Here is an 11,175-nt window from a genome sequence, read left to right as displayed (position 1 = left end):
AAATCTGACGGTATTTGGGATGCCAATCTGGGTGATAGAATAATGAATGTAAAGCTTCAATAGTCGTGTGTGGTGAAGCTGGGCAAACTCAAATATGGCGGTTGCATTCACGGCTGAATGCTCATTTGACAAGAATTGTTAAAATGCAGAAACCTTAAAGAGCAAACCTTCAGGAATAGAATAGCCTAAAGCCTAAAGCTAAAGCTTTCTCTGAACACGATACTACTTGCAGTTTAAGACACGAAAGTTGTGTGAAAGCTTAAAGCTTACGCAGGTGTGCTTTGCGAGTTGTTGTTTCAGCAAGATAGCGAGAAAGTGGCTCTATCAAGCTTTGTTGCCGTGGTTCGTTTTTGAAGAGTTTTCAATTAATAGCTGAAGGCAGAGTTTGGTAAAAATTTAGTTGCCCTTTTTCGTTGGCAGAAAGCCTTATTTTTCGCTGTGTCCGATGTCCCCACAAACGAATTTGCTCCGGTAATCCCTACGTGTCAAATGTAAACCCAACGGTAGTGTAAGCGTTTATTACACAAAATTGAGTTTGCTGCTTTGTTAAATTTTTCCCAGTTGCTTTAATCGTTCAGGCTAGCAATAGCCATTTTTGAACTCAAATGCTTTCTTAGTAACGGACTGAAAAACGCTCATAATTACCAAAATGACGTCTCAAACTCAACTTTCGCCGCGGTTGTTTCCACATTAAAACAACCACTCAGTGAAGTCAGTGTTGCTGTTGATTGTTCTCTTTGCAAGCTTAAGAATTGGTTCACAAACATAGACGAATTTAAACCTTTTACAATGAAACAAGAATTTGTTTCGGAAAACAAGTAATCAAGGCTTCTCTTGACCAATAAAAATAGTTTTGGAACAAGGACCAAATCTGTTCTGAGTATTATATTAAAGGAGGCAAATATGTGCCCGTCATGACGGCCCTCGACGCTTTGAACCCAATGATTTGTCTGACAAAAACAACCCTTTGAAGGTGAATGACCAAACTCTAAGATTGTGGAAAGCTCTTCCTCGATGTACTTGTATCTAAAATGCAATTTTTGGAGGTTATTAACCATTAACAATAATTATTCAGCAAAGAAGTGAGCTGCGTTGCGAGTTTTAATTAGGTTAGGCTTATTTTAGCCAGATCTGTTTTCTTGGGCTTCATGGTCGATTTAATTGCTCATCATATATGTTTCTTTAGACCTTGAAAATTTATTTCATTTTCAAAGCTGACCTGCTGATGTGCATTTTCTTTAAGAAAGTGTTATCTCTAAATGTCCCCACAACTCCATTTTGTGTAATATCTCTGCGACGTTCATTTTCTGGCATGAAACACGAAATCAGAGATTTTTTATCAAGAGTTCTGAAGTCCCCATAATGTTGGTTGCTGTGTAAGACATAACACTTGCTTTTCACGAAAGCATAGTGGTGATGACTGATAGAAGAGCTTTTTCGTCTAAAGAAAGCTGTTAATAGCAACTGATGACTTTCGACGGAGTTATAGAACGAGTTGTTGTCGTCATTCTTGATCATTATTATTACGTTACCGAAAGTTGGTATGTGACTGAAAAACAAGAAGTTTGATCCAAAAGAAAACTAAGGTTTGTTAAAATGTGATTACATACGAAACAAGCACGAAATCAGACGGGTTTTGATACAATCTGGTTTGGAGAAATGAATTTAACCGCTGTGAAGGAGCAAATCAGTCTTTGAGCAACTGAGGACTATAAATGCATGTATGGCGGTAAATGCTTGTACGCCATTCGTTTGACATTAATTGTTGAGAAATTCAAACAACCTTAAATGAAGCTGATCTTCTAATTCAGACGAACGAGGAAAGCTCGTCCTCGATGTACTTCCTACACTGAATCGGATTCACAAAGGTTTATTTACAATTTAGTGAAGGTGTGAGCTGGGTTGCGAGTTCTTGCAGGTTCTTGTTATGTTAAACTTTACGGCGCCCGGTTTTTCTAAAGCCGATTAACCTAATCCAGGACAACAGCATTTGGGAGTAGAGAAATAAACTCCTTGGTTAATTTTTACTCTGGAATTAGCGTTAATCCGCTTTTGAACAACCGGGCTTTTTTTCTAGCCTGTCCCCACAAGGCACTTAGTGTAATCTCTGCGTTAATTTTCTTTTGATGAAACCTGAATTCTGAGATTTTAACTTTAGTGTCAAGTCCCCGTAATGCAGTTGAGTGCTGTGTTAAATGTATTTTCCGCAGCAACGAAACTGCACGAGAAAGTTCAGTGTACGATTTATTCACTATTCACTCATAACTTCCAAGTCTTGCCTCTAAAAGTTTAGCAGTTTCGGGAAGTTAATCAAATTAACTGTCCCAGTTATTCTCAAACTTCAACAAATGAAATAAGAAGTTTATCCTTTAAGAACTTGTTTCAAGGCTTTACTACAGCATATAAGCAATGTTAGTTTACTAACCAACTATTATAAATGGTAAATGGTAGGGTAGACTTTCACATACCGGACAAAAGTGGCGGGAGACAAAGGACCATTGTTATTCCACAATTAGGCCTCGCTAATTAGGTGTTGTTAAGTTGGGGATGCAGGGATGGCGCAATGGTGAGTGCACCCGCCTCCCACCAATGTTGCCCGGGTTAGATTCCCAGACTCTGCGTCATATGTGGGTTGAGTTTGTTGGTTCTCTACTTTACATCGAGAAGTTTTCTCCACGTACTCTGGTTTGCCTTCTCCTCAAAAACCAACATTTGACTTGATTTGCGTTCATTGTTAATTTCAGTTTACAGCGTCCCCAATAGACCTCTTCAGCTTGTACATTTTGTTTACCCATTTCAGACCACGTGATGTTGTCAAGGGAATTTTCCTTTTGTTTTTTCATAAGTTATGCGTACATATTCACGTGCCTAGGACGACATTTGAAAGAAAGTTTTCCCTAGAGTAACATCACGTGGTCTGAAATGGGAAAACAAAATGTACAAGCTAAAGAGGTCTATTAGTTCTCCAGCTCTTGAACGACTTGACACTACTTTCTTTTTTTTTCGCTTTGTTCTTTTGTTTTGTGGACATTAGTTATTTTGGATACGGTATATGAAAGACCAGCCAAAATTTGTCACTATGTGGCCACCTCATCCTTTAATTTTAATTAAATTGAATCCATTCAAATAATTATCACATTTCACATGAATTATTGCAATCTCTTTGCTTGGATCTTGAGGTTGCTAAAATACCTAGGACAGGTGACCTTGCTTAATTTAAACTCGCTATCTTTTGGTGTACCTGTAGTTGCATCTGTAAACTTAAAGAACACTAGTTGGTTCCTTTTATTTATAAACCTTGTAAAGAATACATCTTATAGTATGTTGCTTGTTTGTTCTTTATCAGTTCATGTGAAGAAAGGAGTTGCCAGTAATTGCTTTGGTTGCTGTGGAACCATCCCCTGAATGAGCTAATTTTATTTTTATGACCTGGGTTCTTAAGAGTTTCTCTGTTGGTTATAAGAAAAATAGAAAACCTAAATCAACCATGGGTGGAGAGATTTGTGAGCTGATTTATAATGACCAACTTACTGAATGTTACTTGTATTTATTTTCGATTGGCCATGGTGGTGCCCCACGCTTGAGCAGTGGACTTTGGTGAGGGCTACAATGTATGTACCAGAGGTCACAATCCTGTCAATATATTTTTGCAAAACTGTGAAAAGCATAAGGGATCCAGTTTTGGTCAAAAGCATCTATCAATTCTTTGATAAAGAAACTGTACAAAAGCAGTTTGCCCTAAGTGGCTGACAAATCATAACAAAAATGTTATAAGACTCAAGAAAAAAGTTGTGATGGAAGCAAAGTGACCTATTACTCTCTCTTTCTTTTTTTTGTTGGAAACCAAGATCATTAAAAAATGATGAGAAGGCATAATTTAACCCATGGATGCTTAAAGTACCCATTGACAAGTAAAATCTTACCATAAGTCTCATTCTTTGGAATCAATGGGCTAAAAGTTATTACAAGGCTCATAACATGTGTAATCCTGCCATTTTGTCATGTTATTTTGCACAAGATGGGCCTTCACTGAAATCATTTTTTTTAATAAATCATCTTTGTCTTCATATGAGACCAGCATAACATTACAGTGTATATGGATCCTCATCAAAGTTGTCAACCAGAAATAACAGTGATCAAAGATCCTAGGAATACCAAGTTGCAAAGAATGCTCTAATTGACTTGAATAAGGGAGAAAAATCAAGAAGAATAGGAAGGGATCTCTAAAAATAAATGCATGTATATATGTAAAACAAGAAACAAGGTTAGGATTTCCAGCTTCTGTAAAATAATATTCCAGTGTATCAAATGTTTGTTGGAGACTACAAAAAATCCCTTGTAGTTTTCAAGGTAAAAATAAACAAAGTCATTAACAATTATTAGCTAACAAATATACAGATTTCAACGAAAATTAATATTTTATTGCATGTACAAGTACTTTCACCCCACAGCTCTTTGTATTTGTGATTCTCCATGACACAAGGTCCTCTGCTACAACAGCCTTCTTCACTTGCTTTCTTGTAAAATCACTATTTTAATGTTCTTCTCTTGTCTTTTAGTTCTCCAAATACCACTCTGCCTTCTTTCTAAGGTGAGCAAATTTTTTAATGCAAAATTACTATGCGATGGGATAATGACAGCAGACTGAATGCTTTGCTCATTTCCCACTCCAGGAGGCAAAGGTGATGATTTCCATCATATTCCCAGCCTACTGGGGGTGATTCACACTGACTTGTGCATTAGACATAGGAATTAAGGTGACTGCACAGTTTTTAAGCACGTATACATTGTACTTCCATTGCTGACATATTTGTGCAGCTTTTGCCTGGAAGCTCAAACTTGGTCACTAATGAGTACCACCACAAAGATTTTTGACAGTTAATGTGTTCTGCAAGCTGTTACCATGGTAATGCATCTATATTGAAACAAGGCCTAGAGGATGCTTCTACTTAATAATTATTTGCCAAAGGCGAGGTAAATATCCATGAAGAAAAACCGAGACAAAGTCAAGATTTTTATTCACCGAGCCTGATATGAATAATTGTTTTAGTATAATTATATATTACACTGTAGGTGATTACTTGAAAACTACCGGTATACATTTTCTTTAAAAGTCTTAATTTCTTTGTCTGTCACCTTGACAAAAGGGCTTAGGTGATTATCGTGTAATAATCACCTCAAGGGCAACCAATCAACACAAAGAATTTTCAATAATCACCTGGGTAAGAATATTATACACTGTACTTATCCTTATTATGCAAAATTCACTCATACATTTTGGCAGCATTTGCTTCCTAAAGTTGGCTCCAACCAATTTCACCACTTTAAAAAGACCTTCTTATTAGAAGTTTTAAAATTAATCGAGTGTCATAAAACCAAAACCAAAGTAATTACTGTGGCCAATCAAAAAGGACAGAGGCAATCCAGTAAACCAATCAAAACTTGAAGTAAATACACGTAGCCGGCACAAAGTGCAGGAAAATGTGCATGCGCCAGCCCCGAATGGTTGAAAGTGGCGTGAGAACTTGAACCAATCACTGCGTGAAGTAATGCAATTAAGCAAACCAATTCACTAAATACTTTCAAGACTCAATTGAAAACTGCCCTATCACGCGTAACAGCAATGCTATGGTATCATGTGAAACACCAATTATTTTGCACCACGCATCTCATACTGCGCATAACATTGCGACTTCATAGATGGCGGCAAAGCCGCTTTTGCTGTTCAAGAGCTTTTACGTGCAATCATGATAACTCTTCTCGGTTAGAGACGGTACCTACTAATTCAAAGGTATTTTTGCACGGTTTCCTGAATATGCGGGAAAACCAGATCTTAACAAGTGTTATTGAAATCCAAAAAGAAAATTGGGGGTAACCACGCATTTTTCGAAGATAATTAATCAACAACATTTGTAAAAAGCTCAAAAATACAAAGCAATGTATGGCTTTCTTTGCCAAATTGAAATTTCATTATCTCTGAAAAATACATGGTTACCCCCAATTTTCTTTTTGGATACCAAGAGCACTTATTTAGTTCTCCTTTCTCTGCCTAGTTTTGAACCGCCGAAAAATATCACTGTATTAAGAAGCACCGCCAATAGGAAATCCGAGTATTTCGAGATGCGCAGAATGTATGCGCAATAACAATAGTAGGCACCGTCCTTAAGAAGGTGTTGTTTTGGAACTCGCCCCAGTCCTCTCACAGAAATTGATCACTTTGCCATCCACTCATTATCGTGTTGCAAAGAAACGAGTATCATGTGACCCCCATCTTAAACGGTTTTATTCACTCGTAATAGGTACACGAAAGACGTCTTTTAAGGAGAAAAAAAGTTGGGTAGTAGAAGTTGTAGTATTTACCTATACCAATACTGCATTTGGTGATGACTGTAGCATCCAATTTGCTTACATTTCTTTGAAAGATTGAGCAATTTGAAATCACTTTCTTAAAGATTATAGCCCAGACAAACTAGCAGTTTGTATTCAGTAGCTTTTGCTATATAACAACAATTTTTCCGGTTGATCTAGTTTCGAACGCTTCTCGGAAAATTTGGTAAAAAACACTTAGAATAAAGGGCATGCAGCGTGAAAACAAGCATGGTGACCCCATCTTTTTATTGCATTTTTTAAATGCCCTGTGTATGAATATCAGTTGTGCCAAGTTTGAAAAAAAATCTGGATAGTATGTCATTTTCATGGGAATTACCTTAACAAAATGTGCCCACTATTCTGATGCATAGGTCACAATTGGCAACATGAATGCTCTGCAAATCACCCTACAGGTATATTTCTAGGCTTTTGTAAGTTATATGCTTTTACTTTGCCACTAAAATGCTCAATTTTAATGCTCCTTCCCCACTTAAATGCTTGGTCTCCCCCTAAACAGTTACTACAATGAACACTAACTAAAATGCTCACTTCGTGCACACTATACATAGGCTGATAAGGCAGGAGTGTCAGTGAATGTTTTTAATTTGAATATTAACACAACTGTAGTTAGCGTCACAAAAACGTACAACACAAGTGATTAGTACGGCAAGTTAACAATATATGATATTTGAAATGTAAGTGACGGAAAGTTATTCTTTGTTGTAACAGTAGTTATTGCTGTTTTAGGAGTAAAGTCATTAAAGATTTAAAGATTTAAAGATTGCAACATAGGTGATGTTTCAATGTAATCTTCTAAGGATTGTTCTCGTCGGTTTTGTCGTAAAACTGTCATTTTCTCTGAGAAAATATTTTTCTGCCTACATCTATCTTGGGGACTTAAAGGGTGACGTTTAAATCCTAAATTGAACTTTTTGAAGAAAATTAAGCCATCAAGTCAAATATTATTTGCTTAAAGTTAAAGCATACCTTTTAAGATGAGTTGTTGTGAGCATTTCTTGGGTTTGGATCAGCATGATTATTTCAAAGATTAAAAGACAACGAAAATCTCTGCGACACAGCCATTACCGGTGGTAACCAACAGACTGCTGACCATAAGGGACATTAATGGCTCACTCGTCTCAAATCTTGTAGCCTCTGTCCACGGTCTCTCTTCTCTGCCCCCTCAGTCGATGGACGCAGAGAAGAAAGAAATTGGGAACGAGGTTGCTCTAATATGATGAAGGTGGAGTGGCTCTTTTTCCATCGTTCGTTTATTTCATTCATTGCGGATTCATAGAATTTTAATTCTGTAGCATAGTCGCGGTAGGAATGTTCTGGGGTAATCCACAAATTGTGGAAAAAATCAACGCATTCAGTACCCTGTTTTGATGAACTCGTAATTCAAAAGCTCCATGAAACAAGACCAGTATCATTCAGCATATGGGCTCCAAACTTAAGCCAGTGGTGGCTGAGTTTCTTTAAGAGAGAATTTTTTAGTATAATGTTTTGCGTTAGTTGGTACCGTTTTATGCTTTGTTCGTTTTATGTCTTTATGCAAGTTTAAAACACGGGTCACATTCCACAGGCCACTCGTTACAGATCATTGTTTTACCCAAAGCAATTCAAAACCTTCAACTTGGCTAACTTAGGCCTAAACATTGTTTATAGGCCTAATGAGGTCTAATGAGGCCCAAGTTTCGAATTAGTAATGGTTTTGTAAAAGTGAGCCGTGAAAAGTGGCCTGCACTTTAAATCTGTCGGAAGAACAGCCCACAGTGTTTTTTAAAGGCACTAGATGAAATAGAAAGTCAAATACACATAAGACGCTCTTTTTCTTTCGTCGATTCACTTATATTCCAGTAATTTCCATTATAGTAAACACTTAAATTTTTTCCTTGAGTGGAAGTCCATAAGAACCTGAAAATTCCTTATTGACTCTGAGCCTTTGAGGCTTCAATTTCCACGAGTACTGAAGAATTCTAACGCATCCAGTATGGCAGTTAGGATAGGGATTCATATGCTGTTTGCAGCTGTTTATCGGTCATTCCTATAGAATTCCAAGCTTCTTAAGTCTTGCCTTTTTTGCATATGTGGAAAATTCCCAAAAAGAACTGGGAATTCGTTTCACAGGGATTGAATTGCACTGGTGGTTTTCACAATTTATATTAAAGAAAGAATGTTTTATTTCAGATGACTGGAACCAGGTGCAACTCCTGAAAGCGACTTAGGAACGACATTATGGTATCGCATAAAACACCAGTTGGAGCTGAAGAAGATAATGTCCCAGATCTCTGGAAACGAGCAAAATCACTCAGTCTACAGATACGAATCTCTCTCTACTGTGACAAATTATGTCTACCAATTTCCTTTCTCAGCATTCATAGGAAAGCTTCTTGGATATCAGATGTCATATCATCAGTTACCCTCTCCAAGACAGTGGGTTTGTCAAGCCAGTGTCAGAGGGCTTCACAAAAGGACTCTATTCAAAGGATCTACTTGTAACCAGGAGGAATAAATGAAAGGTGGCAATGGACAAATGCCTCGCTGTTGGAGCTATACTTAGTGACTTCCAGAAGGCCTTTGATACTGTTTAATTCTTAAAACTCTACTAGCTAAGCTATATGCGAGCAGAGGAAGTTGCTATGTATCTTTATGTAAGAGAATAAAAATGACATGAAATGAATAAAACTTATCGCAATAATTGATATTTCAGACTCCCTCCATCAGTGGTTTATATTGAATAAATTATTTAACCGACAGACAACAATATACAGAGATAAACATCCCAATATCTGACTTCCTACTCAGTTCAAGGCGGCATGATGACTTTCCTGACTGTGCATGGAATGTTTCTTTATATGTTCGCAGATGAAATCACAGTTTACACTACTGGTTCAAATGTTGACAGAGCTAGTGCTTTCTAAATGACTTGATGACACATATGTTCAAGTTGAGCTCTATAAACTAATTATCCACCCTTCAAAGACTGAAGTCAGGATATTGAAAAGACAGAACTTTGTAGGCCCAATGCAAACCCTATATTTTAGCTCCAGATGTATAAATTTGTTAATACCACAATACGTCTGGCTGTCACTACTGGCAACGATTTCTGTTGGCATGCTCATGTAGATGTAATTTAAAGCTTCATTTTCTAAAAGGTGGGTGCCCTCAGGCGAACGTCATATCGACCAAAGTCGGTCTTGGAAAAAATCTCTTTTGAAAACATTCTAGCTGGTGTCACTTATCAGTGCAATATGCACTATCAGCCTGGGGGAATTGCTCTCAGTAGGTGCTGCAAAGTCTAGACCACATTCATGCTTGTGCATGCTGTATAATTTTTCATCTCCCGGATAAACTAGATGTTGACAGGTTATGCCTTTCTAGTTTTAATTGGCTTCCTATCTACTATCTATATAAAAGACTTAAGACGGAATCCACCAGAAGTTCGAGTAACAAATGGACAAAACCCTAGTACCAAGATTATATAATCGTATTGCAAACTTCTGTAAGACTGTTTTAAATATGTTCTCAAAAATAATCATTTCTAGCAACACCAAACGTCAAAAACAACTGTTGAACTTCGTAAGAAACACTTGAAAGTACTGGTGAAATGAAACTGATGATGAACTTTTACCTGTTTTTGCACAATTTCTCTGAACTTTGAAATTCAATTTCTCTCGTTCCAATGGGAAATTGTTTTCGGTGTTACTTCAGCAATTATTTATATCTTTAGCTCAAAGAAAATGTAAAAAGGACTGTAAAATACTTAACATTATTCTGGTACCAGATTTTTGTCTACTATAAACTGAAATTGCTCGATTTTCTATCGGATTTCGTCTTAAATATTTTATGGAAAGTGTTTAAGGTCTATACAGGATCTCCCCCTGGTCAGATGTTAGAGTTATTTTCAAAATCAAGTAAAACACTGACAAGATTTAGAAAGTATTAAGTTAAGTTTTGAGATCATGGCAGGTATAAACGCCAATTTAGCAGTAACAAAAGGAATGGTATTAGACCCCTTTGCTTTGCGATACCGGTGCACTGTTCATAACTACGATGATCTCAAAACCTAACTTGCCTCATTTCCGCAGTCCGAATGTGTGTCTTCAATACATTATTCCTTCACCATATCATCGACGGGTTAAGTTACATACTCCCAAAAAAACTACCGAAACTGCTCAAAACGCTTGGAAATGACTCCTTTGTCACAAAATTGCATTCCGAAGGCTAAAAAGAAGCTAAAAGAACGTTGTTCGCAAGTTTCTCATCTCAGTGCGATTTTGACTTAATGAGGAACTTTACTGCGTTTTTTCTTAAAAACTGCCCAAAACGCTTCCAAATGATTGTTTGCACACAAAGTTTAGTCTTAAGGCTCAAAGCAGGTGTTTTTCACTAGTTTCCTATCTTAGTTTGATTTATACGGAAAGAGGAATTTTCGTGGTTTTTGCTAAAAAACTACTCAGACCCTGTTAAATGGCACATTCTAAAAAAAGTGGAGTTTTCAGGTTGAAACGAAGATTTTTTACAAGTTTCCCCTCTCAATACGATTTTTACCAATTAACAAAGTTTTTCAGGATTTTACCTCAAAACACTTCCAAACACCAAGTGGCAATTTTCCCAAAAAGAAATGTGTTTTCGGGATCAAACGGTCGTACTTTACAAGTTTCCCATGTCATTGCTATTTTGACCAAGCGAGAAAGTTTCTCCTCCAAAAGTACTCAATTTTCTTCCAAACGGCCGTTTAAAAATAATTTGCGTTTTGACACTGTGAAACAAAATTTTTTGGCAACTTTATATAGTTTACAG

The 11,175-nt window shown here is 36.9% G+C and overlaps 2 long non-coding RNA genes across 2 annotated transcripts; one reads left to right on the top strand and one right to left on the bottom strand.

Annotated features, from left to right (window-relative positions):
* Window positions 1–1,522: 1,522 nt before the first annotated feature.
* On the top strand, window positions 1,523–9,010 carry LOC138010815 (uncharacterized). Its single transcript, XR_011124564.1, has 3 exons — window positions 1,523–1,586; window positions 4,560–4,591; window positions 8,560–9,010. It is a non-coding gene; the product is annotated as an uncharacterized lncRNA (long non-coding RNA).
* Window positions 4,396–7,537, bottom strand: LOC138010814 (uncharacterized). The gene is made up of 2 exons (XR_011124563.1): window positions 7,357–7,537; window positions 4,396–4,586 (listed from the first exon to the last, which is right to left on the bottom strand). It is a non-coding gene; the product is annotated as an uncharacterized lncRNA (long non-coding RNA).
* Window positions 9,011–11,175: the final 2,165 nt, after the last annotated feature.

The sequence above is a fragment of the Montipora foliosa genome, chromosome 7 (genome assembly GCF_036669935.1).
Source record: "Montipora foliosa isolate CH-2021 chromosome 7, ASM3666993v2, whole genome shotgun sequence".
NCBI lineage: Eukaryota > Metazoa > Cnidaria > Anthozoa > Scleractinia > Acroporidae > Montipora > Montipora foliosa.
The sequence above is the reverse complement of the archived record's forward strand: the minus strand, read 5'-3'. Positions and strand labels throughout refer to the sequence as shown.